This window comes from Nerophis lumbriciformis, linkage group LG19 (genome assembly GCF_033978685.3).
Source record: "Nerophis lumbriciformis linkage group LG19, RoL_Nlum_v2.1, whole genome shotgun sequence".
Lineage (NCBI taxonomy): Eukaryota > Metazoa > Chordata > Actinopteri > Syngnathiformes > Syngnathidae > Nerophis > Nerophis lumbriciformis.
The window spans coordinates 16,910,964-16,932,678 of record NC_084566.2 but is presented as its reverse complement, the minus strand read 5'-3'; the positions used below and the strand labels follow the sequence as shown (position 1 = coordinate 16,932,678).

The following is a 21,715-nucleotide window of genomic DNA, read 5'->3' as shown; positions in this document are numbered from 1 at the left end:
AAAAACACAAAATTTTCCAGTACGAATGTTAAGTACCGTATTTTTCGGAGTATAAGTCGCACCAGGGTATAAGTCGCACCTGCCGAAAATGCATAATAAAGAAGGAAAAAAACATATATAAGTCGCACTGGAGCCCGGCCAAACTATGAAAAAAACTGCGACTTATAGTCCAAAAAATACGGTATCTTGTCTGTGCAGTCTATTCAATTGAATATAAGTTGAAAAGGATTTGCAAATCATTGTATTCTGTTTTTATTTACGATTTATACAACGTGCCAACTTCACTTGTTTTGGGGTTTGTACAATAGAAACAAACCCTAATACTTAAAATATTTCATACTATAATGTGATAAAGTTCACTAATGGACCAGTTAAAGAAGCACATGCTGTAAACAATGAATACGTTTATTGTGTTTCGCTGTAGAGTACAATCATAGCTTTTTAACAAAATGGCTTTATTTTCTAAGTTCAAGCGGACCGTGTCAATTCTCCTGCATTTATCTGACTCCAAGGTTGTCATGACAGACGCCAACATATTTCTGAAAATGTTAGGATTCATTCACTTGTACTTGTATTTTCATCATTCTGAAATTTTCTTGCCCCTCGGTATGCTTTTCACTAAAACCTTACACGTTTAAAAACGGTAACTTAACGTCATTCTCCGTTGAGCTTAAACTCCCAGTCCCCAGAGGGAATTAACGACGGAAAAATATTTGAAATATTCAATCATTATCTCTCCCCAAAATTAAAGATTACAATAGCTTCACTATCCTGAAGGCTTTGGGGATTTTGTTGACTCTCTCAGGTCTTCACTGAGCTTAATGTTTTCGAACACATTGTGATAAAGCACGGAAAATAATTAGCTCGAGTCCAGGGAATTATCATGCACCTGATTCATACAATACCTATTCTCATGCACACAAAGAGCGGCTGCCAGTATCTGGTTTCATGTTTCTCTATGAATATAATCCATCTGCTCACCTGGCAGCTGTCTGTCGTGTGAGTCTGCAACACTGAGTGGTTTTCAACCTAACACACTGTTATTGCTCTTTTACTCCAACTTTGTACAGCTACAGATGAATCCTATAGCATTGCAAAGGCTTTAGTAAATCAACAAATATTTATGAAAGCAAAGCGAAGCTAATTTTCATATTTTATCAACACTTTAATAAATGGCTAGTTGCGTGGAGCTTGCAAAAGGGCCAGTTTAGTCTGTCAGTCCTACAATGGCTCTGGGAAAAAAACATTATTCTCAATGCTAACAGCCAATGGGCATTAATTAAGTGTATCAAAGTAAGCTAGAGCTCCTTAAGCTTGTATCTAATCAGCATGTAATTAATTTAAGAAAAAATTTCCGCTGAACCAGCATGATGGTATGGTATTGCAACTCAGCATGAGCCTCTTCAAATGTGAGCAGGACATATGCAAAGGAAGAACAATGATCCATCCATCCATCTATTTTCTACCGCTTGTCCCTTTCGGGGTCGCGGGGGGTGCTGAAGCCTATCTCAGCTGCATTCGGGTGGAAGGCGGGGTACACCCTGGACAAGTCGCCACCTCATCACAGGGCCAACACAGATAGACAGACAACATTCACACTCACATTCACACACTAGGGCCAATTTAGTGTTGCCAATCAACCTATCCCCAGGTGCATGTCTTTGATGAAAATATGTATGGGAGGTTTAGTCTTATTGAAGTGTTGTATAAAACAGAACCATGCTGCCCTCTGCGGCTGCCTGCTATATTGTTCCTCAGTCTACTCTCCAAAATAAAGGCAAAATTGGGCAGTTTTGGAAGCCTTCACAGATATAAGAGTTACAGCACCACATGATCATTTTTGATCTGTAGCCTATAAAAGAAGCAGATGCGGTACTGTTTGGTGTTCTTCCAGATAATTAGGTCAATGGTGGTTTGTGGTGCAACTGCACACTGTCATTTAGAAAGTGACACCTGTGGGTGTCGTCTCTCACATTTGCCATTGCAAAACTGGCCGACACAAATATCCAAATAACAGGTTCCTATTGTTAAAATTTCTGATGCAGAAACAAGCACTAAGACCGATCAAACCTGGATTCACATGTTATATAAATGCACATGCAGTGGCATTACAGTAAGCAAAATCAGCCGTTGTTTGATTATTACAGGAAGCAGGGAGGTTTTGGCTTCATGGCTTTCCAATGCCTGACTCCATAAAGCCACACGGTTACGTCATCAGCTGTTTGGGATTTTGAACAACAACAAAATAGGGGAGCACAACTGGCCCGACATTGCCATCTTGTGGCGAGATGGAGCAGCTGCGTTTCCTGTGCGAGCGTCAGGTTGAATGCACGGTTCCGGAATTCAATTATAATAAACATAAACACATCAGCAAGAAGAAAACAACCCAAAATGTTATACTGTTAATGTTGCAAAAAAATACCTTTGAAAACAATGCAACTGTCCCTTTCTGCAGGAATTTGAGCCTGTGTGTTATATTTAATGTTATCATAATAACGTCAACATGATCTTAAGGGTATATTTGAACAACATTTTAAGTGATGCAGCTGAGATAGGCTCCAGCATCCCCCGCGACTCCAAAAGGGACAAGCAGTAGAAAATGGATGGATGGATGGATTATTAAATAAATATAAATATAAAATGCACAACAGCTTGATGTTTTAGTCGTCTGTCCTCCAGGGGGAGCTCGCGGTCTAAGTAAGATGATGCCTGCTGATTTCGCCTGCTGTTTACAGAAATGAACCAATACCGTTCCTCCAATTTACTCTTTAAACTCGAACAAAACGAGTTGGGACAGTAGAATATTGTAAGATAATTATGCGCATCATTTCATTTCGCATTTTACGTGTAGAGTATCCTCTAGAAGCCGAACCCCCCCAGGCCGTTTTGAAATTTAACCCCTTCGCGTCCAGCCCCGTGCGCCTGTATTTGTTGGTTACTTCTACAAAAACAAGCAGCACAGCGATACAAAAAACGAAGCATGTGTTGCTTTGAAATGAGGGAAAAGATAAAGAAAGCGATGGTTATTTGAGCTCTAAGCGAATATGCTCTGGGTTAATATGTGTGAGGAGTCCGCACCTTAAAGGAGAGCCATCTGGATGAGCCGGAACCACCAGATGTCGAGAAAGTCACACATCATGGTGCAGTTATTTGTACAGAAAAGTGTTCTAAAAGATGCTTTGCGTCCGTGGTGGGACATTTAAAACACTTGTTATGACCATTTCAAACAAATTAAACGCTCCCTTCCGGATGCCATGTTTTCCGTCCGACCCGCCATTATTTTATTTACTAAATGCCAATATCGCTCCGCCGGGTCAGAGAGTATTTTGAAGAAATTGTCATCACGTTAATGGCGCGTTATTCGCCTTTATTTCTTATCGACTGGATTATCACCACCACTACTTGTGTAATTAGAGGTGTTAAATCCAATTCATAAACATGTATAGGTCGCAGTTGTGACAAGAAGAGGTGGATCTAGTTTTTGAGTAGTCAAGATGAGGGTCGTGCTTCGGTGCCACTTATCATTAGCTATGGCCACAGTTACGGACTGGACCGAGGCGCAAGCATCAACTTAATTTTTTTTAACGATATTTTCGCCGTTTACTCTGCGTGGAGGTTATGCTCGCTCGTTCATGCGTGGCGAGGCGACTGTTACTGCGTGGCAGGGTGGCAGCGAGAGTCTCCTGGCTGGGTCCTGCAGCTTGTCGCAGCTGAAGAAAATAGAACCAGTTGCCAACCAAGCCTTCGGCGGCGGCGGCGGCGGTAGCGGCACCCCCCTCTCCCTCGCTCTCTACCCGCAAGCCTTCGCCTGGTGCCTCGCTGTCATGGAGTAGTGACTAACCTGCTTGGATTTGTTCTTTCCCCGGAGGTGAATGGTAAAACATTGCTTGGGTGGCTAACAGCAACTAGCTGCATTACCCCAACTCATGCGACGACAGCTGTCATTGGAGAAAGGAAAGTGATCCCCCCCTTCTTCCTCCTCCTCGGTCGTCCCAAATGCAAGGGAAGCGGGGTGTTTCTGTCGGATTTACAGCAGGCTTCACCCCCTCCATCAAATGGGCAAAGTTGGGAATAAGCTCGCAGCGTTGGAGTACCATGATGCGTTTTTGAGAGCTGCGCTTTCACCGGAGAGAGGCTAGCTAGCTTGATTAGCTCGCTAGCTAGCTAGCTAGCTGGTTGATTAAAAACCCCTTGACGTTTCATCCCCTCCAGTGTTCTGGACATGAAGAGGATCATTCATTACTCTTAGGGCTGGAAGGTAAGCCGAATAAGAGCTTTTTATTGTGCATGGAATATTTGTTTTGCATCTCCTGGCTGATGTTGGAGGGTGGGGGGAGGCGGGGGGTGTCGCCGCCTCCATGACTCGGACTATTACACGAAACCTTATGTTGCTCATACGCTATCATGCTTGCTGTGCATTAATGTTGCCAAATATCACACCATCAACACAGTAACTCACACGCAAGGCTCGTTTTTGCGTGAAATGATCGCTGGAGCCACGCAATTATGTAAGCACCCCTTCCACTTGTGTAGCATTGTAGTTCACCAACACAGTTGCGCTCCTTTCAATAGACGGAGCCTTTGTGTGTGTGTGTGTGTGTGTGTGTGTGTGTGTGTGTGTGTGTGTGTGTGTGTGTGTGTGTGTTGGGCACAGATGCTCATCTTTATCTGGGAAGTTGTCTGCTTAATTATGCCATCATCCCCATGTCATTTATTATGTAAACACAGGTTCATGACTTACGAGCGGCAACGATGAGTTGCAGAAGTGCACAGTAAGCAGGTTAAGACTTTTAAATCTCCCCACATTGGGCCAATGTCTCTCCGAAAACAACATCACGTCGAATAAATCACACAAGTCTGTCTTATTTACGTTATCGCAATTGAAGGCCATCTCTTTGTTACTTTTTAGAGTTGAACACAACAGGCCAGCAGCTACCATTGGTTAGCAATGTGTGTGTGTGTGTGTGTGTGTGTGTGTGTGTGTGTGTGTGTGTGTGTGTGTGTGTGTGTGTGTGTGAGCAAGTGCTTTGTGCCCCAGCTTGAGTTAACAAAAGCTAACGTTACCATGTGTCCACTGGAGCCCATCCATCGTTGGTGGTGGTGGTGGTGGTGATCACCTCAAATGCTCTCAACCGGCAATCTTCACTGTGGTATACAACTTTCACGCATGCCATGGTTCCCTTCCAGAGAACTTGTCTTCAGTCCTTTCTATATTTCGATAGCCAGTATGCGTAATACAGGTGTGTCAGGACCCACGCTGCAATTGTGTGGAAATCAGTCCCTCCAAGATTTTGCATGCTTTTTTTGTGTTTGTTGCAGCCTAAAACTTCAAGGGATGAGCAATCTGGCCCAAAAATCTATATCTATATATTTGTTTTGTTGTGCACAATATGCATCTCCTGGGTGATGTTGGAGGGGAGTGAGGGGGTGTCCATGACTTGGACTATGACACGAAACCTTATGTTGCTCATACTCTATCATGCTTGCTGTGCATTAATGTTGCCAAATATCACACCATCGACACAGTAACTCACACGCAAGGCTCGTTTTTGGGTGAAATAATCGCTCGAGCCACGCAATTATGTAAGCACCCCTTCCACTTGTGTAGCATTGTAGTTCACCAACACAGTTGCGCTCCTTTCAATAGACGGAGCTTTTGTGTGTGTGTGTGTGTGTGTGTGTGTGTGTGTGTGTGTGTGTGTGTGTGTGTGTGTGTGTGTGTGTGTGTGTGTGTGTGTGTGTTGGGCACAGATGCTCATCTTTATCTGGGAAGTTGTCTGTTTAATTATGCCATCATCCCCATGTCATTTATTATGTAAACACAGGTCCATGACTTACGAGCGGCAACGATGAGTTGCAGAAGTGCACAGTACGCAGGTTAAGACTTTTAAAACTCCCCACATTGGGCCAATGTCTCTCCGAAAACAACATCAAGTCGTATAAATCACACAAGTCTGTATTATTTACGTTATCGCAAATGAAGGCCATCTCTTTGTTACTTTTTAGAGTTGAACACAACAGGCTAGCAGCTACCATTGGTTAGCAATGTGTGTGTATTGTGTGTGTGTGTGTGTGTGTGTGTGTGTGTGTGTGTGTGTGTGTGTGTGTGTGTGTGTGTGTGTGTGTGTGTGAGCATGTGCTTTGTGCCCCAGCTTGAGTTAACAAAAGCTAACGTTACCATGTGTCCACGGGAGCCCATCCATCGTTGGTAGTGGTGGTGGTGATCACCTCAAATGCTCTCAACCGGCAATATTCGCTGTGGTTCTGTGGAGAACCACAGTCTGCACAAACACTCCATAGACAACTTTCACGCATGCCATGGTTCCCTTCCAGAGAACTTGTCTTCAGTCCTTTCTATATTTCGATAGCCAGTATGCGTAATACAGGTGTGTCAGGACTAGGGATGTCCCGATCCAGGTTTTTACACTTCCGATCCGATACCGATATTGTTTTTGCACTTCCGATCCAATACTGACCGATACCGATACTGACCAATACTGGCCTATCCGAGCATGTATTAAAGTTTAAAGTTATTTAGCCTACTTAGTTGTCAGAATCATGTTGAAAAGGGTTTTAGTACTCTTGATAACAACTAGCCAGCTGAATTAGGGGAGTTTGAATAATACACAACGGTTGGTAACAAGAAACTGACCTGTTTATTCAAGGATAAACACAAAATAGACAAAATTATACATGACAAACAGAAATGGCATCATTGAACTAGAGCTGGGCGATATGGCCTTTTTTTAATATTGCGATATTTTAAGGCCATATTGCGATACACGATATATCTCGATATTTTGCCTTAGCCTTGAATGAACACTTGATGCATATAATCACAGCAGTATGATGATTCTATGTGTCTACATTAAAACATTCTTCTTCATACTACATTAATATATGCTACTTTTAAACTTTCATGCAGAGAGGGAAATCACAACTAAAAAAAATCACTATTTTTTTCATACTGTGTTGATCTGGAAATGTTTGCCTCGGCATTTTGATGGTGTGGACGTGTAGCACCGAATGGAGATAAGCGTCTCGACAGACGTTACAATATTTGAACAATGATGACGAAAACTGTTTTCTCTGTCGTGTCCGTGTGTTGAAAATTGTTATGCGCTTATTTTTTTATTTGATTTTGTGCGTGGCATAGATTTGCCGTGCGCAGAGGACGCTTGAGGAGGCGTGCACCTTAGCGGCTGCGCTAGCATCACAGCTAACGTTAGCCATGCTGCTACCTCGCTCTCTACTGGGAGAGGGCGTATACGTATGTGACGTATGACGTGACAGTATGTGACGTGTGTAAGAAGGTGCGCTCGCTGTCTGTAAGAGGGAGACATAGGAAAGAGTGAGAAGAGCCTGTCGTGTAATGCCAGCAGCTAAAAGCAACTGCGTGAGAATCCCCAGACCTGTGGATGTGTTGAAGGTGTGCTGGAAAATGCGGAACGGAAATTAGGGAGCAGCAGAAAAGTGGAATGTATTATTTAAATCGGTGCGTGGAAAACACGGACCGGAGTTTTTTTTTTTAACTGGATCTGGATCGGCATTTTCCCATGCCTTGCCGATACGCATTTTTTTGCAAATATCGGCGGCCGATCCGATCCAAATATCGGATCGGGACATCCCTAGTCAGGACCCACGCTGCAATTGTAAAAGTAGGAACATTGTGTGGAAATCAGTCCCTCCAAGATTTTTGCAAGTTTGTTGCAGCCTAAAACTTCAAGGGATGAGCAATCTGACCCAAAAATCTATATCTATATATTTGTTTTGTTGTGCACAATATGCATCTCCTGGCTGATGTTGAAGGGGGGGGTGAGGGGGTGTCCATGACTTGGACTATTACACGAAACCTTATGTTGCTCATACTCTATCATGCTTGCTGTTCATTAAATTTGCCAAATATCACACCATCGACACAGTAACTCACACGCAAGGCTCGTTTTTGCGTGAAATAATCGCTCGAGCCACGCACCCCTTCCACTTGTGTAGCATTGTAGTTCACCAACACAGTTGCGCTCCTTTCAATAGACTGTGTGTGTGTGTGTGTGTGTGTGTGTGTGTGTGTGTGTGTGTGTGTGTGTGTGTGTGTGTGTGTGTGTGTGTGTGTGTGTGTGTGTGACAGATTTTCATCTTTATCTGGGAAGTTGTCTGTTTAATTATGCCATCAGCCCCATGTCATTTAATGTAAACACAGGTCCATGACTTACGAGCGGCAACGATGAGTTGCAGAAGTGCACAGTAAGCAGGTTAAGACTTTTAAAACTCCCCACATTGGGCTAATGTCTCTCCATAAACAACATCAAGTCATATCACACAAGTCTGTCTTTTTTATGTTATCCCAAATTACCGTAAGACCATCACTTGGTTACTTTTAAGTAGTAGAGTTGAACACAACAGGCTAGCAGCTACCATTGGTTAGCAGTGTGTGTGTGTGTGTGTGTGTGTGTGTGTGTGTGTGTGTGTGTGTGTGTGTGTGTGTGTGTGTGTGTGTGTGTGTGTGTGAGAAAGTGCTTTGTGCCCCAGGTTGAGTTAACAAAAGCTAACGTTACCATGTGTCCACTGGAGCCCATCCATCCATCGTTGGTGGTGGTGGTGGTGATCACCTCAAATGCTCTCAACTGGCAATCTTCACTGTGGTTCTGTGGAGAACCACAGGGAAAGTCTGTGCAAACACTCCATAGACAACTTTCATGTATACCATCGTTCCCTTCCAGAGAACTTGTCTTCAGTCCTTTCTATATTTTCCAACGGATTTGATAGCCAGTGTGCATAATACAGGTGTTTCAGGCGATATGGCCTTTTATTAATCGCTCGATATTTTCAGGCCATGTCACGATTCACAATATATATCTCGATATTTTGCCTTAGCCTTGAATGAACACTTGATGCATATAATCACAGCAGTATGATGATTCTATGTGTCGACATTAAAACATTATTGTTCATACTGCATTAATCACAACTAAGTCAATTTACCAAAACTGTATTTATTAAACAGTTAAGCAGTGGCACAGACATTCATGTCATTTCCAAAACAGAAAGTGCAAGATTGTCAGAGACATTTTAGTGTACTTTTTGTACAGAACGCCACTACTATAGTTAAAAACAAATCAAGTGCACTTTTGTGCATGATGTCACACAAGATATTTCAATAACTGTCAAATAAAAATAAGCTGCATAATAGGTTCCTGCGGACGTTATCTCCTTCAGTTGTTGAATTTTTTTTTTTATACAGTGTTGATCTGGAAATAGATACTTCTGCATTTTGTTGGTGTGGCACCGGCCGGAGATGTTGGCATGCGGAGTTTCAAGCACTCCTCATTCTCTAGCGGGTGACTTTTCAAATAATGCTACATAAGCAGTGCTGCTACTTTTTGTAGCAACGCTTTTGCCGCATAAATGTTCAACATATTCCCGCTTGAAGCCATACCACCACCAGACGATGGATCCCGTGCTGTTTTTCTTGGGAATTAATTATTCCTCCATTTGTTACCAGATTCGCACCTTCTCTCTCTCGTATTACCACCCGCACCTCACCGTTGGCATCACAGCTAACGTTACCATGTCGCTACCTCTCTGCTCCGTGGGAGCGTGTGATGTTCACGTGACAGTATGTGACGTAAGTAAGAAGGTGCGCTTGTTTTAAGTCTCTGTGAGAAGGAGAGACAAGAAAGAGTCTGTAGTGTAATGCCCGCAGCTAAAAGCAACTGCGTGAGAATGTGTACTCGAATATCACGATATAGTAATTTTCTATATCGCACATAGACAAACCTGCGATTTATCGAGTATATCGATATATCGCCCAGCCCTAGTACAGCCATATTTAAATGGGTCCTAATTGGGCTAATGACTTTAGGTCAGGGCCGATAACACATTTTGCTAAAGCACAGATGTCAAACTCAAGGCCCGGGGGCCAGATGTAGCCCGTGACATAATTCTATCTGGCCCGCAAACACCTGGAAATATGTGTCAATAAAGTACTTAATATTTTCTCACTAAATGTAATAGATTTTTTTAAATTTAACAGAAAAAATATATGTACTGCTTGAAATTGCATACCTTTTAAATTTTAATAGTATACAATATTGCAACAAATATTACAGTATATTATCATACTTTCCAAACATGTTTTTGTCTAAATAAAAATACTTAACTTTACAGCAAACTACCTATCACATTAGTAAAAATGACAATACATTTGACGTTCTTTACAGCATATTTCTGCAAATTGAAAAAAAACAACTACTGTTTTTTGCGTAAAAATTCTGTTGACTGAGCTGCCAGTTTTTGACTGTGAAATCTACTTTTGTTGTTTTTAACGGTGTATTACTGTAAATGGAAAGACGGTACATTTGTTATTAGGGTAGAAAAAGTGGCAGCTGAGTTGCCAGAATAAAAAAAGAACTTGTACTGTTTTTCCATTAACAATATAATGTTGTAAAAACCAATGTAAATTTAACAAGAAAATTCTGGCAACTAAGCTGCCAGCTTTTCCCGTAACCCCCCCCCCCCCCCCTCAAAATACAGTGGTACTGTTTTTCCATTTACCGTAAAATGTTGTAAAAAAAAAAACGCAGTATATTTTACAGTAACATTTTGTAAATGTAAAATTTTTACTGTAAAATCGACAGTCTACTAAAATAAATGTATATAATTAATAATGAAATCCAGAGGCAAATTCATACATTATTCGCTGTTACAAGCGGCCCTCTGATGGCAGCCATAACTGCGATGTGGCCCTCAATGAAAACCAGTTTGGCATCCCTGTGCTAAACAATATATTGACCTACAAATCATTGCCGGTATATGATATTATTGTCAACATAATTTTGAGACCAAATTAACCAGTGACTGATGTATTGGTCATACATAATATATATATATATATATATATATATATATATATATATAAATATACAAGTAAAAGCCAGTAAATTAGAATATTTTGAAAAACTTGATTTATTTCAGTAATTGCATTCAAAAGGTGTAACTTGTACATTATATTTATTCATTGCACACAGACTGATGCATTCAAATGTTTATTTCATTTAATTTTGATGATTTGAAGTGGCAACAAATGAAAATCCAAAATTCCGTGTGTCACAAAATTAGAATATTACTTAAGGCTAATACAAAAAAGGGATTTTTAGAAATGTTGGTCAACTGAAAAGTATGAAAATGAAAAATATGAGCATGTACAATACTCAATACTTGGTTGGAGCTCCTTTTGCCTCAATTACTGCGTTAATGCGGCGTGGCATGGAGTCGATGAGTTTCTGGCACTGCTCAGGTGTTATGAGAGCCCAGGTTGCTCTGATAGTGGCCTTCAACTCTTCTGCGTTTTTGGGTCTGGCATTCTGCATCTTCCTTTTCACAATACCCCACAGATTTTCTATGGGGCTAAGGTCAGGGGAGTTGGCGGGCCAATTTAGAACAGAAATACCATGGTCCGTAAACCAGGCACGGGTAGATTTTGCGCTGTGTGCAGGCGCCAAGTCCTGTTGGAACTTGAAATCTCCATCTCCATAGAGCAGGTCAGCAGCAGGAAGCATGAAGTGCTCTAAAACTTGCTGGTAGACGGCTGCGTTGACCCTGGATCTCAGGAAACAGAGTGGACCGACACCAGCAGATGACATGGCACCCCAAACCATCACTGATGGTGGAAACTTTACACTAGACTTCAGGCAACGTGGATCCTGTGCCTCTCCTGTCTTCCTCCAGACTCTGGGACCTCGATTTCCAAAGGAAATGCAAAATTTGCATGGTTGGGTGATGGTTTGGGGTGCCATGTCATCTGCTGGTGTCGGTCCACTCTGTTTCCTGAGATCCAGGGTCAACGCAGCCGTCTACCAGCAAGTTTTTTAGCCTATCTCAGCTACAATCGGGCGGAAGGCGGTATACACCCTGGACAAGTCGCCACCTCATCGCAGGGCCGACGCAATCGAAAGTCTACTTACTATAATAAAGCCTATGGGAGTTGCTCAGTTCTGCCTATAAAGCGCTCTAAAACATCCAAACATCTCCATCAAGGTTTTATATGCATACAGTAAGTTTATATGTAATGTAATAACAGGCACATATATAATAACATGTAATATTTACAGATTTTGCTCATTTTAAGCATACGGCGGCGCATTCATTTTAAAAACACATCACAACGTTCGCTTTCTCCTTTGACAACATCACTGATTACTACTCACTGCAGACTTCATGAGAGCCAACAAACATACAGTAATAAAACCTCACTTACTGTACATTGTCTGCTGTCACTAGGATGCAGACTCCTAAGATGTTGATATGTTCCTGTTTAAACAAATAATTAATCATAATCCTCGCGAAGGGGGGTGTATCCAAGTGACTTCATGTTTTTTTTTCGCCATTTCTGAGTCTAAATTGGATGCGAAAGATGATCAACTCTTCAAATTATGTCCTCATCTTTCTACTATTAAGGTCAGATGCATAATTTATGATCTAGAATAAACTTTTACGAGCTCCGAGGTGAGAAAGCAGCTCACCAGCTGACGATGTCAACATATCCACACAAGCTAGTTAGCTATCTGTGATCACAGCGCTGCTATAGTTTGTCTGCATTAACATTTATAATAACAATATCACTAATACTTGGTTAATATTTATGTCACAAAATGTAAATGGAGTATTGTTGGCGGTTTTTGGATGTTTTTTTAAAGGGGTGTTTGGGTGGAATAGAGGACCTCCCATTAGGGCTGGGCGATATATCGATATACACGATATATTGCGGGTTTGTGCGATATAGAAAATGACTATATCGTGATATCGAGTATACGTTCTCACGCAGTTGCTTTTAGCTGCGGGCATTACACTACATGCTCTCCTCGCTCTTTCCTGTCTCTCTTTCTCACAGACAGCAAGCGCACTTTCTTACACACGTCACATACTGTCACGTCATACGTCACATATGTATACAACCTCTCCCAGCAGAGAGGTAGCAGCATGGCTAACGTTAGCTGTGATGCTAGCGGTAATACGAGAGAAAGAAGGTGCGAATCTGGTAACAAATGAAGGAATAATTAATTCCCAAGAAAAACAGCACGGGGTCCATCGTCTGGCGGTGGTTTGGCTTCAAGTGGGAAGATGTCGAACAGACAACCATAATTTGTCAAGTGTGGGGCAAAAGCGTTGCTATAAAAAGTAGCATTACTGCTGTAACAAACAGTTCAGGGTGTCCCAAGTTACCGGAGTGTGTTAGGTAAGGAGGAGGAGTTTTGTCCCTCCAGAGTTGTTGCCGTAGGGCTGTGACCTAGGGTGTGTGTGGTTGTGGAAGGAGGTGTGTGATGTTGACATTAAAGAAGCGGTGGCTACCGAACCTGCTCTAATGTCTCCCGTTTATTATTTTATTAGATAAGTACACTGTATAGGTGAACCCAGGACACTCGGCTACACTGCTAATATGTAGCATCATTTGAAAAGTCACCTACTAGAGAATGAACAGTGCTTACTCCGCATGTCAACATCGTTCGGTGCCACACGCCCACACCATCAAAATGCAGAGGCAAACATTTCCAGATCAACACCGTATAAAAAAAATAGTGATTATTTTAGTTGTGATTTCCTTCTCTGCATGAAAGTTTAAAAGTAGCATATATTAATGCAGTAGGAAGAAGAATGTTTTTAATGTAGACACATAGAATCATCATACTGCTGTGAATATATGCATCCAATGTTCATTCAAGGCTAAGGCAAAATATCGAGATATATATCGTGTATCGCGATATGGCCTTAAAATATCGCGATATTAAAAAAAGGCAATATCGCCCAGCCCTACCTCCCATTGGCTACATTGTAAGCAGACTTTTATTTCCAAGTTGGAATGCATAAAAAACACATCTGTCTTCTTGTCTTTCATAATGATTGTAAACGATAGGCATAATTCCAACAAAAATTCAGTTCCCCTTTAAAGCCATCCTGTGTCCAGGAACTCATTTCCTGAGTTTACAAAAAAATTATAAAAATGACAAAAAAGTTTATGATAATAAAAATATCCATCTAACTACTATCGTTACTGTCTATTTGTATCAATCTGCCCTTTGTTTACATTCAAGAGCTTTAGCTTAGCAGTTAGCAGGCAAGGTTGGAGGTGAGGATTACTCACTGAGATGTAGTTTTGCGCTGTGGAAGGACATTAGACACTAGTGAGAATGCTACACTGTGTTAAGGACATGTTTGTTTGCTTGCCGATGTCAAATTTGGGAGACACATCTGGAATGTGTCCTCAACATGCATTATCACGTGTTAAAATCTCTATCATCGACCACATTTATATAATTGATATTGTCTATATTGCGCAACCCTAAGCTGCATCAACTTTTTTTCAAAATGTTTTGGCAAAAATTGCGATGTTTTCAAGGCTTATTTTTTTCAATAACATTGCATTCGCCTGTGATACAATACATTATCAATGTTTTAATTGTTTTTAGTAACCCCAACTACAAAAACCAACACAATGAACAGAATATGCTTTAATTGCCCACAAATGTGTGCATAGTTGAAAAAACAATTATGTAATGTTTCACTTGTTCACTTGTTTTATTACCACAAAGACTAACAACACCTAACTTCCAAGTCGACACTATACTGTAGAAAAAGGGTGCCCACACTTTTTCTGCAGGCGAGCTACTTTTCAATTAACCAAGTTGAGGGGATCTACCTCATCCATAATATATGATTTATATTGATTTATTTATGAAAGTGTAATTTTGGTTAAGTTAAAGGTGTTTAATTATAATACAAGCATGTTTACCCCACATATATTCATTTCTTTCATGAAGACAAGAATATAAGTTGGTGTATTACCTGATTCTGATGACTTGCATTGATTGGAATCAGACAGTAGTGCTGATAACATCCACATTTTCAATTGGAGGAGAAAAAAGTCCTAATTTCTGTCCAATACCACATGAAAGTGGTATGTTTTTGACATCTTATTTGTCCAGCTACGATACTGGTTTTTATACACTTTACAATAAATACATTGGCGGAAAACTCTGTAGCTTGTTAGTTTGTGCACGCTAGCTTTCTGAGACTCTTATTTTGTTAGCGCAGGCAGGATGAAGCAGCGCTTTTATTGTGGAGATAGGAACTGTGCAGTCGGTTTTAAGAGTTTTAACGGCAAGTACGGCGCGAGAGTGTTGAAATAAAAAGTGTTTCTCGCCTTCCTGTCGGTCATTTTTTCTTAATAATGATCTCGCAGCAGCCAGCGTCATCTCACAAGACCCTCGGGTGCCGTAAATGTCAATCAAGTGACGAAAGTGACGTATGTCTCGGTGAAGATTGGTGATGCTAATTTTTATGTCTATTTATTTAATGCCTGGCTGGTGATCGACTGACACACCCTCCGTCATCGACCGGTAGCTCGCGATCGACGTAATGGGCGCCCCTGATATAGACACTGGTTGACCGTAACCGCACATTCTCTAAACCAGTGATTCTCAAACTTTTTTTCACTAAGTACCACCTCAGAAAACACTTGGCTTTACCAGTACCACCATAATGACCAACATTAAAACACAGTAGCGTAGTAGGCCTAAAAATGTATTAAAAACAAGGCATAGGTTTTATTTAACAAGTATATTTAGAATTTTTGTCCACTGCAACATTACACACAGTTTGAACAGTAACACTCTCTGTTTCAATATTTAATTGATTCTTTGCCGTACCACTGGATGGAGCCCATGTACCACTAGTGGTACACGTGTGAGACTCACTGCTCTAAACCCATTGTCAAATTACTATAATATAAAAACAAACCCCACCAAAACTCCCTTATTTTGCTGTCGTTTACACTGTTGTCCACGTCAACTATCATCACACGTATAAATCTCTGTCAATGAAATCAATGACGTGATGATGTGGGTGTGCCAAATGTTTATATACTATATTACCCAGGAGGCTTAGCACTGCTGACTAAGGTCTGAGCTGCGAATGAATACAAGAATTGTGTCGTTCGAGCAATAAGGAGTTAAGATATAATTACACGCTGCTGTTCCTGGTTTGTCAACACTAAGAACATACATACCAATTGGCCTGGGCGATATGACCTAAAAATAAAACCAGAAATTGGATTTACGATTTTTCCAGATTCAACCCCTCACCCCTACTTTTTAAAGAAACCAATAAATACAAATGACAGGGATAATTCAAAACAAGTTTCACATATATTTGATCAAAAAATAAATGACTGTAGTTTACATCCTACACAAAATTCAATGTTGTACAATGATGTTCTTTTTAGACCAGATATAAATTGCACTTTGTTTGGAATCATTTTCAAACTAGAGGCATTACTTCTGTCTTTAATAAAATACTTCTTTATACAAAAATGTAGCATTGCACATTGCATGCAAATTAATAATAATCTCCAACATTGAAATTAAAAAAGTGCAAAATTTAGACTTCTGTCTTGAATAAAATACTTCTGTAAACAAAAATGTAGCATTGCATATTGCATGCAAATAAACACACTCCAATAAATTAAAAAGATTCCGGCAATCAATAAATAGTAATAATAAATAATCAATCAGATCAATAAAGTGTGAACATAAAAATTATGTTTTGAATAAAATACTTACACTAAAAAAAAATGTATTGTACATTGTAGAGCTGTACAATGAATACAATTTTGATTTCGATTATGGCTATTTACGATATACTAATAATTGAAGAAGAACACTAAGGATTAATGCGCCGTGCAGCGTGCATTCAAATACCGGAGCTTGTTACAGTGAAACGGATGAAGAGCAAATTAGTGAAAAAAACGGCACAAATACTAGAAGTTTAGGATGTCACTATAGTTGCTACATTTTATTTGACACAGCGCTGGTATGCCTAATTAATAATCACTAAACTCAACAAAAAAGTAAGGCATCCGATTTCCACGTACACATAACCGCGAACGGAGTCACAGAATTGGCCAATAAAACGGAATCCGCTGTTAAACACAGAATCCATCCATCCATCCATTTTCTACCCATTGTCCCTCTCGGGGTTGCAGAGGTGCTGGAGCCTATATCAGCTCAAATTAACATAAATGTGAGTAAAATGCTGACATTGTGAGAAGAAGAAACATTTGTTTGGGAAAATTATGTCCTCGGTAGTGCTCATTCATCTCCGACACATTCGACAGCCCCGTCCTGAACGAAACAATGTGGAGACGGCCCCTTAAAAAAAAACACGGACTAAACCACAAAGCTAAAGCTAACAAGAACAATCCATGTACCCTGAACACATCTCAACTGCTTGTGTTGTTGTGAACAACATTATTCATGTACGTAACAACAATGTTCAAACGGCAATCACAACTTGAGAGGCGCTGTTTTTTTTTCTGTTTTTTTTAGAGCCTCTTTACTCATCAAGCTGAAAACAACAGCAAATCACACTTCCTCCCTTCACAAAAGCGCAGTGCGCCACATCCGGTCTCACTGCACTAACATAATTAGTATAATAAATAAATGCACCTTACACAAGCATAATGTACCTAAAGCACTTACTGATACATTTACAGATGTATTAATCTTTGACCTAACATTCTGTCAAAATTGTCCAAAAATGTATTATGCCAATAAATGTGAGGATTTTTGAATTTAATTAACAAATTTTAATTTAATTACATTTTTATTTAATCCAAAACTGATATCCCAATATTTTTAGGCCGAATGGCGATATACGGTATATACCGGTATCTTAAACAAAACGTGCAAAGTGTTTTATGGCTAGATAACCAGTGTTGAGAGTATTCCGATTATTTTTGTTGTAAGTAGTAACGTAACGTGTTGTTTATTCTTGGAAAGTAATTGCTGTTTTCGTTAATTTAGTTAATTAACACTGGGTTTATAGCCTCACGCTTGTTTGCGAGGATAGATGGAGCTTCTACTGTGAAGGTTGCTGGCTAGTTTGTATGAAACTACTCTTCAGTCACCCACCTGCTGCATTATGTTGGTCCGCACGGGCTATAGGGAGATGCCCTTTCAAGCCGAGGAGTAGCTAAACATTTGACACACCGAGCGAACAGCAGAGAGGTGCTATCACTAGCTACTGTGCTAAGTCGCTAACAGAACTGAACAACATCAACAGATAAGATTAGTGAAAAAAGTCAGGGCTTTGCTGTCCGTAACACACACGCGCACACACACACCGCAAAATGAGCTCACGTTACGCTAAAAGCGAATTAGCCCTTACCTCAAGCCAGGACTGCGAGCGAGCTGAACTGCCTTTTATATTTCTAGAAGATCAACGGGCTCATAGTGATGTTACTAGTAGTTGACTGGGAGGTGTTTATTATCATTTGGGGAGAGTCCGCTGCCTGATGCTTACCTGCTAAACGCTAAGCACTGACTACATGCGCTCTGAATACGCACTGCTGATTGGCTGTTACCGCTCTGAATATGCACTGCTGATTGGCTGTTACCGCTCTGTTAGTAACCAATCAGATGGTTGTGTGGGTGGGACAATGCTGGGTGCTGTGTAGAGGACTGACAGAGACAGAGGCAGAAGGAAGCGGAGGCGGCTACTTAATATGTTTCTGTGGAAACTCGTTCGGTACACCTCCGAACTATACCGAAGCCCCTGTACCGTAACGGTTCAATACAAATACACGTACCGTTACACCCCTAATGTTATGCCATTGTTTACAAATTTGGTAAATAAATAACCAAAAAATTTATATTTTGTTGTTTTCTTAATGTACCGAAAATGAACCGAACCGTGACCTCTAAACCGAGGTACGTACCGAACTGAAATTTTTGTGTATCGTTACACCCATACAAGGAAGTAATATGACCCCTTTAATGCGCCTTTTGTATGAAAATAGACCTGACGAGACCCGCTTATCGGCAGTGCGACTTATTATCCTGTGCATCCTATGGTCTGGAAAATACGGTATGTGTTTGGCCAAATAAAACGTGATTACATCTGTTATTTTGGCGTGTCTATGAGAAGTGGAAAGATGTGGGATCTTGCGGTGCACGGTTGATGTTACGGTCATCTGTAGTTTGAGCACTCCTGCTTTTGTAGCTGTTCGTAGGGGCTTTGCGCCGGTTGCGGGCGGCCCGCTCGGTTAGCAACCAGATTTACAGTGTGGGCAAACGATGGCGGTTGAGAAAAGAAGGGAAGTGTTGTGAATGCTTAACAATAATTTGTTTGGTTTGCTGTGCAACTTGTTGTGGCGTTTGTTGTAAGTTCATCCGCCCGGTCAGCATTTCCGCTTTTTCAGGAAACAAGCGGGAGTGCCTAGAGAACAGTGAGGCGTGCGGTCGTGTTCCGGGCTTAAAATGCATGCCTGATGGTACCCTGCGGGTACCTCTGCGGTAGGGGAGGGTAACGAAGTAAAAATGCATTTATTTTTCCTAATATTTTTGGGAGCTACTGGCTGATTTCCTTTAACATCTGTTGTCACCCACTCTCTTACATGAGTCCACTGTCTATTATATTATTAATGTTAGTGGTGAACTTGTTTTGTTTGAAATGCAGTGGAGCCTGTTTTTTGAAATGTTAATATCGCCGAGGATCATTTATTTAATCGGAGCTGCCAAAATTGTGATCAACATTAAAATTTGATTAATTGTGCACCTCTAATACAAAACCCAAAACCAGTGAAGTTGGCATGTTATGTAAAGCGTAAATAAAAACAGAATACAATGATTTGCAAATCCTTTTCAACATATATTCAATAGAATAGACTGCAAAGACAAGATACTTAACGTTCAAACTGGAAAACTTTATTTTTTGCAAATATTAGCTCATTTAGAATTTGATGCCTGCAACATGTTTGAAAAAAGCTGGCACAAGTGGCGAAAAAGACTGAGAAAGTTGAGGAATGCTCATCAAACACTTATATGGAACATCCCACAGGTGAACAGGCTAATTGGGAACAGGTGGGTGCCATAATTGGGTATAAAAGCAGCTTCAATGAAATGCTCAGTCATTCACAAACAAGGATTGTGCGAGGGCCACCACTTTGTGAACAAATGCGTAAGCAAATTGTTGAACAGTTTAAGAACGACATTTCTCAACGAGGTATTGCAAAGAACTTAGAGATTTCATCATCTACGGTCCGTAATATCATCAAAGGGTTCAGAGAATCTGAAGAAATCACTGCACGTAAGCGATGATATTACGGTCCTTCGATCACTGAGGCGTTACTGCATCAAAAAGCGACATCGTTGTGTAAAGGATATCACCACATGGGCTCAGGAACACATCATAAAACCACTGTCAGTAACTACAGTTCGTCGCTACATCTGTAAGTGCAAGTTAAAACTCTACTATGCAAAGCGAAAGTCATTTATCAACAACACCCAAAAACGCCGCTGGCTTCGCTGGGCCCGAGCTCATCTAAGATGGACTGATGCAAAGTGGAAAAGTGTTCTGTGGTCTGATGAGTCCACATTTCAAATTGTTTTTGGAAACTGTGGACGTCGTGTTCTCCGGAACAAAGAGGAAAAAAAGAACCATCCGGATTGTTATAGGCGCAAAGTTCAAAAGCCAGCATCTGTGATGGTATGGGGGTGTATTAGTGCCCAAGGCATGGGTAATTTACACATCTGTGAAGGCACTATTAATGCTGAAAGGTACATACAGGTTTTGGAGCGACATATGTTGCCATCCAAGCAACGTTGTCATGGACGCCCCTGCTTATTTCAGCAAGACATTGCCAAGCCACGTGTGACAACAGCGTGGCTTCATTGTAAAAGAGTGCGGGTACTAGACTGGCTTGCCTGTAGTCCAGACTTGTCTCAAATTGCAAATGTGTGGCGCTTTATGAAGTGTCAAATACGACAACGGAGACCCCGGACTGTTGAACAACTTAAGCTGTAAATCAAGCAAGAATGGGAAAGAATTCCACCTGAAAAGCTTCAAAAATTGGTCTCCTCAGTTCCCAAAAGTTCACTGAGTGTTGTTAAAAGGAAAGGCCATGTAACACAGTGGTACAAATGCCCCTGTGCCAACTTTTTTGTAATGTGTTGCTGCCATTAAATTCTAAGTTAATGATTATTTGCAAAAAAAAAAATTACGTTTCTCAGTTCGAACATTAAATATCTTGTCTTTGCAGTCTATTCAATTGAATATAGGTTGAAAAGGATTTGCAAATCATTGCATTCTGTTTTTATTTACGTATTATACAACGTGCCAACTTCACTGGTTTCGGGTTTTGTATAAACGGCCCTAATATAAACTCGATCAAACTTGTCTCGATCAAATGGACGTGACAACAGCCAATTAAAGTCAACCTTTTGCCGCCCCACTTCCGGTTACAAAGTACGCAGAAGTAAGCAGAATCATATGAGCACAATGACCGAACTTGGAGCTAAACGTGCAGCTGAGGGCAAGATAAATGTCAGCCATAACTTGGAGTAATCCAGGGCCCTATGATTTACGTGTCAGTAGCCCTGCACCCTTCTCAGGCAATCCCTGTGCCTGCCTACGGACATACAGCTACCTCAATCTACGAAAGAGAGCCGAACAGTTCCCAAAAGACTTTTACGTGTCTGGTGATATGTTACTTTTGCAAAAATGATGACTACATGTCGTCCAAAAGCTGTGTGAAAAACGGCGTGCTACTACGAGTGTCAACGCTAGCTAGTTGTGGACGCGATCACTGATGCTGTGCTAAACATCTTTATTCGTAAGTTAATGATGACGTGACAGCTTCTAATACTATAGTTTGACCACCATTGTT

The 21,715-nt window shown here is 40.8% G+C and overlaps 1 protein-coding gene across 2 annotated transcripts in view; it reads left to right on the top strand.

The window, feature by feature from the left end:
- The first annotated feature begins 3,376 nt into the window (after positions 1–3,376).
- Positions 3,377–21,715, top strand: part of kmt2cb (lysine (K)-specific methyltransferase 2Cb) — a 162,132-nt gene continuing 143,793 nt past the window's right edge. For both annotated transcript variants that reach the window (XM_061979481.1, XM_061979477.2), the window contains exon 1: positions 3,377–4,258. The gene's annotated coding sequence lies outside the window, so the exon portion shown is untranslated. The remainder of the gene's footprint in view (positions 4,259–21,715) is intronic.